This window comes from Arachis hypogaea, chromosome 12, assembly GCF_003086295.3.
Source record: "Arachis hypogaea cultivar Tifrunner chromosome 12, arahy.Tifrunner.gnm2.J5K5, whole genome shotgun sequence".
In the NCBI taxonomy this organism is placed as follows: domain Eukaryota; kingdom Viridiplantae; phylum Streptophyta; class Magnoliopsida; order Fabales; family Fabaceae; genus Arachis; species Arachis hypogaea.
The window spans coordinates 86671950-86685184 of NC_092047.1; the positions used below are offsets into that span (position 1 = coordinate 86671950).

General features: G+C 34.1%; 1 long non-coding RNA gene across 5 annotated transcripts; it reads right to left on the minus strand.

Annotated features, from left to right (window-relative positions):
* Positions 1-8412: 8412 nt before the first annotated feature.
* Positions 8413-12375, minus strand: LOC112727633 (uncharacterized). Of its 5 annotated transcripts, none has more exons than XR_011868692.1 (9): positions 11681-12375; positions 11526-11592; positions 11270-11322; positions 10986-11161; positions 10845-10904; positions 10221-10299; positions 9939-10007; positions 9773-9845; positions 8413-8837 (listed from the first exon to the last, which is right to left on the minus strand). It is a non-coding gene; the product is annotated as an uncharacterized lncRNA (long non-coding RNA). The 5 variants fall into 5 exon arrangements; XR_011868691.1 differs by having other exon boundaries at positions 8413-8851; XR_011868693.1 differs by lacking the exon at positions 8413-8837 and adding an exon at positions 9529-9704.
* Positions 12376-13235: the final 860 nt, after the last annotated feature.

The window sequence follows — 13235 nt, forward strand, 5'->3', positions numbered from 1 at the left end:
ATTTCTGTACCTCATGCAGAAAGTGTTGTTTGGTGGAAGAAATATTGAATCTAATGAATAAAGTCCTCTTATGAAAAGTGGTGGTCCATAACTGTGTGATTACATTCTATGGATTATGGTTAAAGGTTAATGATCTTGAAGGAAAGGGAAGAATGGTTCTCCATGAGCAAAGGCTTAGAAAAGTATTATGAGGTCTCTAAACAAAGAAAAATAAGATCCTTGGCTTGAATTAAAAAGAAAAAGAAAAAGAGAAAAAACAAAAGAAAAGAAAAAAAATGAAAAGATCAAAAGAAAATCAAAGTTGCAAAGCTCTAAGCATCAATGGGTAAAGAGCTCAGTTATGTGTTTGTGGTGTTGATTGTCCAAGGATAGGGCTCGGGTAATTAGATCCAAGGGATATCTTATCACCCAGTAACTTCAGCCAGTTGATCTGGGATTACCGATCGAAAGTCCACAATCAAGAGTTCTCTTGAGACAAAATATTTAGAAGTCCAAAGAGGCTCTGGACATCAATGTCTTGGAATTTAAAGTATTTAAGGAGAGACTTGGGTAACTAGATCCATGGGGTGTTTTATCACCTGGTAACTTGGGCCAACTGGTCAGGGATTATCGATCAAAAACTCACTATCAAGAGTTGCCTTAAGACGAACACTTAGAGTTGTCAACGGAAAAGATCTCTTTGTCATAAATAAAGGATTCAATGATCAATCAAAGCTAAAAGGAAAAGATCTCATAATATCATCCGAGTCTCAGTTCTAAAGGATCCTTCACTCTCAAGACTTCAAGATTCATTAAGCAAGAAGAGAATTCGTTTACACGTGGCTTGCTAAATCCCATTATCAAGAGAAGCGTGACCTTCAAGAAGATTCAATTCTCCTTCATTCATTCAATTCTTTTCTTCTCTTTTCCTTTTGCTTGAGGACAAGCAAAGCTTTAAGTTTATTGTTGTGATGCGTTCGTATCATTATTTATTTTTCTTGCTTTAATTTATTGTTTTCTTAGGTTTAATTACAGTTTTATCTTCTAATCTTTTCACTTTTAAGTATCTTGTGCTGCTAAGGTGTTTGCTAATTATTTTCAAGGAACTATGATCAAAAGAAAGGTAAATCAAGTAGCAAATTGAAGGTTGATTAAGGAGCAAGGCTTAGCATAAAGAATCAGAGCCAATAACACAAGGATCAAGCCATGCAAGCCATGTACGATTGCATAAAAGAAGCGTGACACGCCCTGGAGAGCTAGAACAAGGGTGTGCCACGTCCTGAATCAGGAAGCAGGGGCGTGCCACGCCTGGGACAGTGCATGCCACGCCCTGGAGAGGAGTCATCTGGTGTACCATGCCAGGTACTATGCATGTCACGCCTTAGCACAACCAAGAAAGAGCGTGCCATGCCCCATGATTAACAGCAAGGGCGTGCCACAGGAGAAAGAAGGCGTGCCAAAAACAAGTTCCTTGAGCAATTTATCAAGGAGGGTATGCCACACCAAGCATTGGACGTGCCACGCCCTAGTCAATTCCAAGCCAATAAGGAAGGCATGCCACGGTGCAATCTAAGCATGCCATGCCTTGCCAAGATCATCTCCCTAGGAGCAATACAACAAGGAAGGTGAGCTACGCCAAGGAATAGGCATGCCATGCCCTAGTCACTTCAATCCCCTGGAAGCCATTCAAGTCAAGGGCGTGCCACGAGACAAGAGGGCGTGCATGCCTCATTAAAGTCAAGCTCCTGGATCCATTCAAGAAAGAGGGCGTGCCACTCCCTAGCCCAACAAGCCCCTGGGAATGTCTTCCAACCCAAGCGTGCCACGGGAGTCATGGGCGTGCCACACTAGCCCATGATTGCCTTGTCCAGTGTTGATTCATCACAAGTCCAACCTTCAGATTTGATTTTGAATTCAAGATTAAAGAAGATTCTGTAATTAATTAGTTTTGAATTTCTTTTGATTCTGTTTTGAAATTTAAGATTTGAATTTAGTTAGAGATTATCCTAATTATTCTGATTATGATAAGATTAGGATTTGAATTTGAATTAGGAAAATCGAGTTATAATAAGTGAATTACATTCACAGAGGAATGCATCTGACTTCCTCTGCAGACATTTCATCTTTGAGTTTTTGCATTCTCCATGAGTCACTAATTCCTTCTCAAAGGGTTAGAGGCACTATTTCTGTTTTCTATGAATGATTAATCTAAGTTTCTTTCTGTTTTAAAGCTTGCATTGATCCGTATATGATTGAGTATTTCATTCTTCATCCTTAAAGGATTAGTAGTGCCAGAAGGTGTGCTAATCCTGTTTTGAATTCGTTTACTGATTTGACAGATCTTATATCCAATTTGTGCTTGAAAACTCTTTCACATGGCTTCCTAAATTGACTAGGCATAGCATTTTTAAAGCGTGCGATGCATCACACAATTTTTTATTACCCTAGTTTTGAATACGTGACATATAATTTGGATTAGGACGATTTTCAAAAATTATGTTTCCGCATAAGATTCAATTGGACAAGCCTAGCTTGGATACGTGACATATAATCTGACCTGAGGACTACTCTTGAATAAGTGAATCTTATGTGGAATTGAATCGGTTTTTGCACTTAACCTTTTTGGTTAGTCGATTGACCAAGACATTGGCTGTTGATTAATTGAGGAGAAACCGAGGAGCCAAGAAATTGAAAATCGGTTAATTAAGATTCGTCGTGAACGATCCTTTCTTGCTTTGAATAGAGAAAACAAAGTTTAATTCTTCTAAAGACTTAAGCATCCCCAAATCCCTTGACTTTCGTATCATATATATTTTCCTCCAACAATCACATGTGCTGTCTTAAGCAATTCAAAACCCTAGTTTTAAGTTTCCTCAAGCTTTTACTTTTCTAGCAAGTCTTCAAGATTTCAGCACTTAACAATTTTAGGTTTTATTGATCTAATTAGTAGTTTAACTCGATATTTGTATGTTCAATTCGTTAATCCTCGTGAGAATGATATCCACTTACTGTGGTACTACTTGAATAATCCAGTGCACTTGTCGGTATCTGTGAGCTTCACTTTTCGCTCATCAGATCGCGTGGTCGCAAACAGATCATCGACCAAAGCTCCGAATTGAGAGAAAAATAGATTTGAATGGGTGAAGTGAATAGTAACTAGGGATCTCTTCTTATTTCAATCTCATGGCTCTATCCCTCTCTTTATGAAACTTATGAAATTTTGGGTAAAAAGGGGGAGGGGTGAGTCATGCCCTTTATCCCTTGAGTGAGGGACAATTTTGTAATTTTTGTTCCTTGACCCCACCTAGGACCAAAATCTTTAAGATAAGTATTCCGTTTTTATTCTAAATATTTTTATGGTCAATCCTATATTTTTAATTCTCTCATATATAGTACCGGACAGACTTAAGTCTGTATAATTAATTATAACGCCGGTACGTATTTTTTCACAATTAATTATATTTTGGCGCCCAAATTTATTTTCTAAATTAAATTTTTACTGGTAAATTCTCAAATTATAAATTTTAAATTTTTCAACCCATTTTTCTCACTTGCAATTAATTAATTAATTATCTATTTATTATTTATTCGAGTTTTACAGTTGTTGCCGCGTCCGCACCCTTGGCGCCGCTGCTGCATCCGCCCAACCTGACCCATCGCGCAGTTGTTGCCTTTGCCCAAGCAGACCCGTCGCATAGTCGTTGCCTCCGCCCAACTTCTTCTCCACGCAATCGCCCCCTTGTGTCGTTTCTGTCCCTCGCTGGCCCAGTGTCGAACATCCTCTCCATGAAGCAACAAAAATCACCACCAAGTAACGACGCTTGTGCCCAGTACCTATTTTTTTTTTGTTTAAACAGTCTATTGGAGGGAAACAAGAAATTCGTTTAATTTGGTGATTTTTTAAAAGTTTGTTTCTTTGTTAAACATGTGTTTCGTAGCTCTTTGGATAGATGTTTCTTTGTATTGCAAATGGATGATTATAAATTTTTGAAATGCAGATGTTTCTTCATTATTGATGGATGTTTCTTTATATTGTAAATGGTTATTTCTTTTGTTCTTAGCTAGATGTTTCTTTTTATCATATATGGACATTTCTTAGTATAGGATCACGAATTTTCTTTGCTCTTAGCTGGTGTTTCTTTTTTATTTATTTGGATAATTATATATATTTTTATAAGTATAACATTAATGGTTACAACTTAGCATATGAGAGAATAATCACATGGTTACTTGATTTTTCTTTGTTATTATATGAATGTTTCTTTTTATTGCAAATGGATATTTTTTCGTATAGGATTCTAGAAGTTTCTTTTCGTTTATACTATATGGATGTTTTTTTATTGTAGATGGTTATTTCTTAGTATAGGATACCAGATGATTTTTTAGATATTTCTTTCATGATAAATGGATGTTTCATTTACAATAATTCAAATGTTTTTTTACTGGATGTTTCTTTCAGAATAAATTGATGTTTCTTTGATAGCTTTTTAGATTTTTTTATGGACGTGATGTACAAAGATAAAGATTGCTACATTCATACTGAAGAAAAAATAAAGAATGTATTAAATCTTTGCTTGTAGATCCAGTGCCAATAATATGAAAAACAAGCATATTAAACCTTTTATAATCTTATGCTTGCCATAATTTATTCTCTGACTCCATCATTTCGTATATGTTTTCATAATTTTGATATTTTTCCCAAAGCTTGACATTAAAAGATGGTAATAATGTTAAACTTGTTTAAATTGTAAATTTAAAGTTATGTCAAATATAAGCCTTTGTTATTGATTAGCAAGCAAAATAATCCAAAGAAAAAATTGTCTTTAAGGGAAGCTTCTTGCTGTGCAAATGTATACTAAAAAATAATTAAAAAGATGTTTCTTTTGGAGTATAAAGATGTTTTCTATTTGTCGATTTGTCTTTTTTAAAGCATGTTTGATGTACAAAATATTAGTTTTTTTTTTATTCAAACTTGGACGTTCAACTCAAGGTAGGTTTTTGAATTGCTCTTTTGTACTAATTGGATGTTTCATTTTACAAATACTATGATGTTTTTTCTCATTTTTTTATATAACATTTAGTTTATTTTTGTTACAAATTGGTTGTTTTTCTCAAAAGATTATGGATGTTTCTTTTGTATTACTTAGATATTTCGTTATGTAATAATATGTTATTTACCATTCTTGATTTGTGAATTAAGTTATTTTTGCAACAAATTTAAAATGTCTCTCAAAGGATTATGAATGTTTCTTTTCATATTAATTCGAATGTTTTTTTATTATAATTCAAATGTTTCTTTCTATTATATACAGTAAAAGAAACATCCATAAAAATCTATAGTTCGTAAATGTCCAAAATAACAATCTAAAAATTCTCTAGGATAAGAGCTACTTAATTCTAAACCCAACTGTACATCATGAAAAATTTTGAGAATCCAAACTCAGGACATCAACCATCAACTGTACATTATAAGCACAAATTACAACTCATAAGAAACTCATCCAAAAGCTATTTTTAAATGTCTTCTTCTTTTTTTTTTGTATGCTTTTTCCTCTGCAAATGTACAATAACAAAAAAATCCAGAATCTTTAACAAGAAATATCCGAAACACAAAAAAATGAAACATTCAAAACTTACGAAATAGAAATATTCAGAATATAAAAAAAGAAACATCCAAAACTATAAAAAAAATTTCAAGACAAAAAAACATCTAAAATATTATTAAAAAAATTCCAAATAATAGAAGAAGACACATCCAAAACTTCAAAAAATAAAACATCCACAACTTAAGGAAGCTAGATTACGTCATTAGATGGTGCATTTTAGTATTCAATATAGCCCATTTTTTTATGAAATATTTTAGCAACCATTCAAAAATCTTAGCACAATTATAGAAAAATACATCTAATGATTACGAAAGAAACATCCGAAAGAAACATCTAAAGTTTAACAAAAGAAACATTCGAAACCGTATATGATGATCTAATCAAAGAAACATCTGAAACCCTATAAAAAAAATATCCAATAACTCAAAAAGAAACATCCTGAAACCTATAAAAGAGCTGATAATTGTATATCTCAATTTTTCAACTCAACCCAGCTTCGATGTTACAACAAATTCAAACCACACAATAGGACATACTACTTAACAATGAAGTAGAATCGGACTACCTTAATAGCTCATTTCTTCCAAAAGAGAAACAAATGCTCTCCTTGCAAATTAAAAAGCAATCTTATCAAGCCTAAATTCCTAAAATACAAAGTGAATGGAAAGCTCATCAAACCAGGCATTAATAAGAAAAGAAAACATATATAATTACAAGATTAAGAAGTACCTTAACAAAATAATATCCCCAATTCCCAATCCCCAATTTCTTAAGCAAGTACTCTTGTTTATTTCAAACTCAACTAACATGTAGTTAATATTTTGGATGCCTTTATTGATATGTTTACAACATAAGCATACATTCCACATCGTTACAGCTTTCAATAAGAGTCCATAGATTTAAGTTGGACAATGTACTCTCAGATCAATAAAATTTTGAGCAGAAATACTGTATTAATGAGCATAATCTCTCAATACATACAAAAACATACCTTGTCGGGAAGGGAGGGCGCTTCATGTGGCAGTGGCGCTTTGTTCGAAAACGGATGGCACTGCATGCGACGGCGGCGTTACCTTGTCTATGGAGCCCTTGCAATTGGCGAGGAAGGAGTTTTTGTGCACCTTTTAAAACGTACGAGGCGCGGAGGTAGGGGTCGGTTTGAGCGTGGATAGAATTGCAGAAGCAGGGGATGCGAGCGATGGGGATGAGAGTAGCGAGCGGTGAGGATGTGACAGGCGAGCGACGTGGGTGCGAGTAGTGCGGATTAAACGATAGTGTTAATGATGCGAGAGTGTTGTACGGACGATGAACAATGGGACGCGAGGAGGGTGAAGCAGAGGCACAATGGTAGTTGTCTTCCCTGCATGAATAACGAATGAGGTGGCAAAGAAGGATGCATGGATGACCAGTGATGGCATGCGAGGACGGTGCAGTGACGGTGCTACGGCGGCACGATAAAGCCGCAACAGCGTGGGGCGTTGGGTAGAGGCAGGTGCATCGTTGATTATTGGGAGAGAAAGATTATGATTTATAGTTTTGTGATGAGTGGGAGTGAAATTAGAATTAGGATCATTTTTGGTAGATTTTTTTTTTTGAAAAATTGAAAAATTATAGAGGAGTTAGTTGAGTTGGCTTATAACAGAATTGTCCACCTATATTTTTCCTATGAAAAATGCTTGCTTCTCGAGTTGAAAATATTATTCATTTGCATATATAATAAGTTTCGTACATCACACAACAATGGAGAGAGAATCTTTTCAAACATTTAGTTTGTTGAGAACGTTTAATAATACTTTTGGAGTCAAAATACACATTCCAAAAAGAAAAAAACATCTCTGAAACCAATCCTTTGTGAAGATGCATTTATAAAGTATGCCTAATTGATCTAATTATTTTTGTATGTAGGCTTTTTCAAGTTCCTAGTTTGCTTTATTTATTTAACAAAATTTATTATTTAATATTTTTAAACACTTGAACAAATATTAGATAATAATTTACAAAATTTTTAAATTATATTTGTGTTTATTAACCATCAAAACAAAAATGTGAGATATTTGTAGAACTAATTACTATAAGAAAGATGAATTTTTTTACAAAAATATATGAAAATTATAAATCTAGTAGGCATAAATACATTATAATACCCTTTTAAATGTCAACCCTTAAATCAATCAATATAAATATAAGGTTGAAGGTTTTTGATGTCCTAGAGAAGGGGGGTTGAATTTATGGCCTTCTTTTAATCTTGAATAATAAGTCCTCAAACCAGAAAATGCAACTTAGCTTCTGTTCTGTCTGCGAGATATATTATCACTACAAAAAATTCTGGTAAAAACGGCGGTTTTTTTTGGTATTTACGGCGGTTTGAACCGCCATTATTACTAATAATGGCGGTTTCGTAAAGCGATGCAATTCTGGGCGTCATTCTGGTTATTACAGCGGTTTTTGAATAGGTTAAAGCGGCGGTTCAAACCGCCGTTATTTCCAGGGTTAAAATGGCGATTTTTGGATAGGTTAAAACGGCGGTTTGAACCGTCATTATTACCCTGACAGAGTGGCATTTTGGTTGGTTAAAATGACGGTTTTTGGATAGGTTAAAATGGCGGTTTAAACCGCCACTATTACCCTGACAAAGTGACGTTTTAGTTGATTAAAACGGCATTTTTGAACCGCCATTTTTACCCTGACAGTAGCATTTTAGTTGGTTAAAATGACATTTTTGAACCGTCATTTTTATCGCGTTAAATAAATAATTGTGATTAAAATTTCACAGTAAAAAAAAATCATAATCCATAAATGAAATATTATATAACTCATAAACAAAATATTAATATAATATATAATTTTTTATTATTAAAAATCAAAAGTAATAACTCCTATACAAAACCTTGTCTTACTAAACTTGCCAAAATACAACCATTGCAATAAACACTAATCAGTCAAATCTATCATCCAATTCCCTAAACTATGTTAATACCTAATAATGTATTTAAACCATCTAATAAGTGTTGTTTTTACTACTTAGAATATGAATATACAAGACAAATAGCTTAGCTAAGTGATAATGAATAAGATTTGGAGGCCAAAAGTTTTCTCCTTTTGTAATTAACTTTAAAACAAGCCTGCCTTAGTTTCTTGGTCTCTTGTGTGAGTTTCATCTCGGGAATTTGCTCCAACATCTTTGTTTCTTGCTCCAACACTCCAACTTCATTATCCAAACTCATCTCTTACAAAGATTTGTAGGAACCTCTCCTATCATGGAATTTCTATCAAGCCGGCCGTTATAAATTAAAATTATAACAATGAAAAGATGTCATTAGAAACAATATTTTAACAAAAAGAAAAAAAAAAGAATCAAAGAGTTAACAATTAATAGTTAAACTAGTTAAACCATTAACTTGGACAACACAAAATAAATTTAACCAAGCAACTTATTAGGGAGGTATGGGATTTTCCTACATTATTAGGATTAAAAACTAACAAACAGTTTATTGTTATTGTTAATTAAGGGAAAAGTATTGAAATATTAGCACGTAGCAAACATAATGATAGTATTTGTGAAGGTTAATCATGAACTATATATTATTGTTGTAATAAAAAATGAAGGAAACCTTAGGGAACAGTGAGATGCTCCGTGTTTGATGGTATAATAATGGTATTGGCATGTCTTCATTAATATTACTTTAAACCATGACCTACACATTACTACGAAATTGAATTTCACAATGTTGTTTCATTTCAGTGGACCCTCATCATCACCAAAAGTTTGCTGCCACAATCTAAACACTACTAACATCAAATTAATCACAAATTAGACATAACTTAACCTACCTTCACTTATTCATCTAAATTAAATTAAACTCACTAGGTAGCCAGTTAGGCATTTTGGGTTCTTAATAATTAAAACAGTACAATGAATGAAAAAGCTAAGGGATCAAGAAAATTTATGCTCAGGCCGGCGAAACAAACATTAGAATTGAAGACTAATTATCCATCTATCATTATTGCCACAATAATATATATAATACACGTATAAATTAGGATAAGCTAATATCTACCCATCATCAATTAAACCCTTCAATTCTTCATGAAGAGTTAGATAGAATCAAAGCTTCTAATCTGAAAAGGGAAAAGAAGTAAGAAAAATAAAAAGGAACCACATAAATCTATCTAGCATTATAAGTTACCTCTTTAGAAATTCTATCTTTGACTTCTTCATTATGTTGCTCATCAAATTTGACACATTGTAACATGGTCCATCTACAACAGATCCTCAAAGATTAAACAACTAAAAGTGCAACCTGATGAAACATAAATAAAATATAAAGCACAATAGTAGAGTGAACTAGTTACCTCCCCAGAATCTTTTTTTACTCGAAGGTGGAGTTTTAGTGCACAACCGTACTTGCCTACTCTGTTTTTCTATAGAATTCCAATACATTGTTCATTAATCTAACATTAACATGTATGTTTATCAAGTTATATTAGCATTTTGTTTGGATAAAACAAACATGTATGTTAAAAGGTTGAGAAAGATTCAAATCAGGTAGACTAAAGGATATTCACGTTCAGCAAAGCAGGAAAGGCAAGGAAAACTAAAACAAGTAGCCAATAATGCACACACTAGGAACATACTTGCATATTCTTTCTTGTACAGATTCCTGATTCGATTAGATACTTCCTTCTCAGACTCGGCTATTTCTTTCTGTTTTGCCTGCAGAGAGTTAACATAGTGAGCGCAACTAACAATTTTTATTGAATACACCCCATTCAAACTAATCATGAAAACCAATAAAATCAAGAAAACAAGAAGACTATATAACCAAGAAAATAAGAAGACTATATAAGCATTCAAACTAATAATGAAAACCAATGCCTCAATCATGAAAACCTCTCATGTTCTCTTCCTCATGTAACATCCTTCTCTTCTTGTTAATGAAAATTTACTTCTATTAGAAACATATTGTAGATTCATATACACATGCATAGAATTGGATTCTCTCAATTGAAAAACTTACTTGATGACGTTAAAGATAAAGTTTCAAGACAGCCATAGCATACATGCATACCAGATATTCAGGGCTTTGAAGCAGTAGAGTTTCCACTTATATTAACATATTTTCTCCTAATTTCTTGATCTTTTCATTTTTAGGAAGCAAGTATCAAAGCTGGGAAGATACTATCATATAGTAGTACATACATTAGATAATCTAGAACATAATAAAACAAAATAAAGTAGAAAGGAAATTAGTGCAATACTGATTGTAATTTTAACTCCTTGCTATATGCCTTTTTCTCCTGGTCACGCCTATCAGCAACCTACAATATAATATAACCAGTTAAATTCGCAATACGCTTATAATGCACCTTCAAGCTTGCTCAACTTAGATATACACTCACATTTTTCTTGGCAGCAGCAAGTTCCTTCTTAATCCCAGTTGTAAGTAACAAAATTAAATGTCCACCTATATAAGTACACTAGTAGTTCTTGTCTAACTAAGGCCTTATACAAAATCACAACTTACCATCATTTGGCTCTAAGACCAGTGCATTTTTAAAGCTTTCAATTGCAGCATCTATGTCAAAATTATACAGAGTAGAAACAGAACTTGATGAAAAATGCATTTGAAAAATGCATTAAAATGAATGCATTTTAAAGTATAGAAATAGTAACTTAAACTTACAGAACTGTTTGTAAAAATTTGAGACTTAGTTTTTCTCAAGGCTATGCTTTTCTCTGCAAAATCATAAGGATGTTACCATAAGTCGATAAAGTGGTGAGCATCTGCAGAATAATCACTATACAATCCATTCATTCATTTGTAGGAAAAGCTAGCATACCTCCCTCAATCCCTTCTTTCTCCCAACAAACAGAACCTAGCTTTCTACCAAAAGGAATTAAATGTTTACCTTCTCAACCAAAAGGAATTAAACTTTTACCTCTCAACCAAAAGGCAATTTATTTCATCGATTGCAGATACTGCGTTTATTTCAGAACAATCATAGCCTAATAACAAGCATAACAAAATTTTCGATTAGAACTTATGTAGAATAGGTTAAAAAACGGCGAAGGAGGAGGATGCTTCGGAACGAACCTTTTCCAGAGATCGCGTTGAGATTTGGCGGCAGTGGAGCGCCAGAATCGATCCATCTGGACGCATAGGGATTGGATCTGAGAGATGTCGTTGGAGAGGGAGAGGGAGAGATCGGAGGAGGCGGAGTAGTCGAGGCACTCGAGGCATTCCACGTCGTCGCGCGTATTGAGGAGCTTCTTCGCGCTTTGGTAAACATCCGATAGCGTTGCTCCGCCGCCTTCCATGGTGAAGCTTAGTGCTGGTGGTGACTGTGGTGGTTTTTTCGGAGCTCCGAGGAGAAGAAGCTAAACGTCAGAGAGAGAGAGAGAGAGAGAGAGAGAGAGAGAGAGAGAGAGAGAGAGATAGAATATGTGAATTAAAGAAACGAAGAAATCGGAGCTCCGACGAACGTTGACAAATCTTCAGATCGAAGCCAAATCATAGAAGCTCAATGAAGGCAACGACAATGGCGTTGCTTGTAGCAGCGAGGAGATGAGCTGCAACAAGGGGATGAGGAGCGACAGCGAGGAGTTGAATGACAAATCAGTAGAAGATGAACAAAGGCAAGAAATTAGGGTTTGTCAGTGACATCATCTTCACTTTCTCATATGCAACAATACTAACACTCTCATATGCAACATCACTCAAGTTAAAAAAAATTATGGCAGTTCCAAAAGCCACAATTAACAAAAGTCGCCACAAAAATCATGAGTATTATGGCATAAATTAGAACCGCCGTAATTAACAAATATAATGGTAGTTTTTTTAACTCGCCATAAAATTAGTGCCATTTTTACCAATATTTTTTGTAGTGTATACAGGAGACAATTTTATTTTGTCTCATAGATCGTGAAAAATAGAATTAGTGCAGGGAAGAAAAAGATGATACAACCATATATCCTAGTTTAGTTGCCTTGTGCAATGCAACCTACATCCAGTCTCCACCACAACGTTGGTGGAATTTTCACTATCATTTCAAGTATTACATACACCAATTCCCAAGGATTCAACTTAATCCTATCAGGGACAAATCAAGTTTTAACATAAACTTGACTTGGCTAGGCAACTTCCTAAACTCTCAACACACTAAGTGCTTACCTAACTTAGCAAGGGATACAACTCAGATATCAAGACACAAACCAGAAATACAATCAAAAGAAATCAGACATAACTAATGACTTTTCACTCCAAGTTTCTCTCTTTGCCTTTTCTCTCAATCGCTTTTTCTTAATGCCTCACATGAATGCCTTTTTTCACTGAATAGAAACAAAGAAAGATAAAACATACAAACAAAATATTCAATGATAGACCATAAAAGAGATGATGTTGAATAGCTCAAACTCTATAAACTGAATCCAAATTCTGAACTCTCAAATGTAGCTTTTCATCTTGGTGGAATGCTCCTTTTTGTATAGGTACAATGCTTGTTAAGACTTCAAACCTAGATTTGTGAGGTTTATCTCTTCCCTTCTCTTGGGTTCTCTCTCATTCCTTTCAAAACTGAATTGATTTTTCTTTTTGTATTAGTTCTGTTTCCACACCTAGAGCTTGCTTCACAAAGTCAGCTCCTTAAATC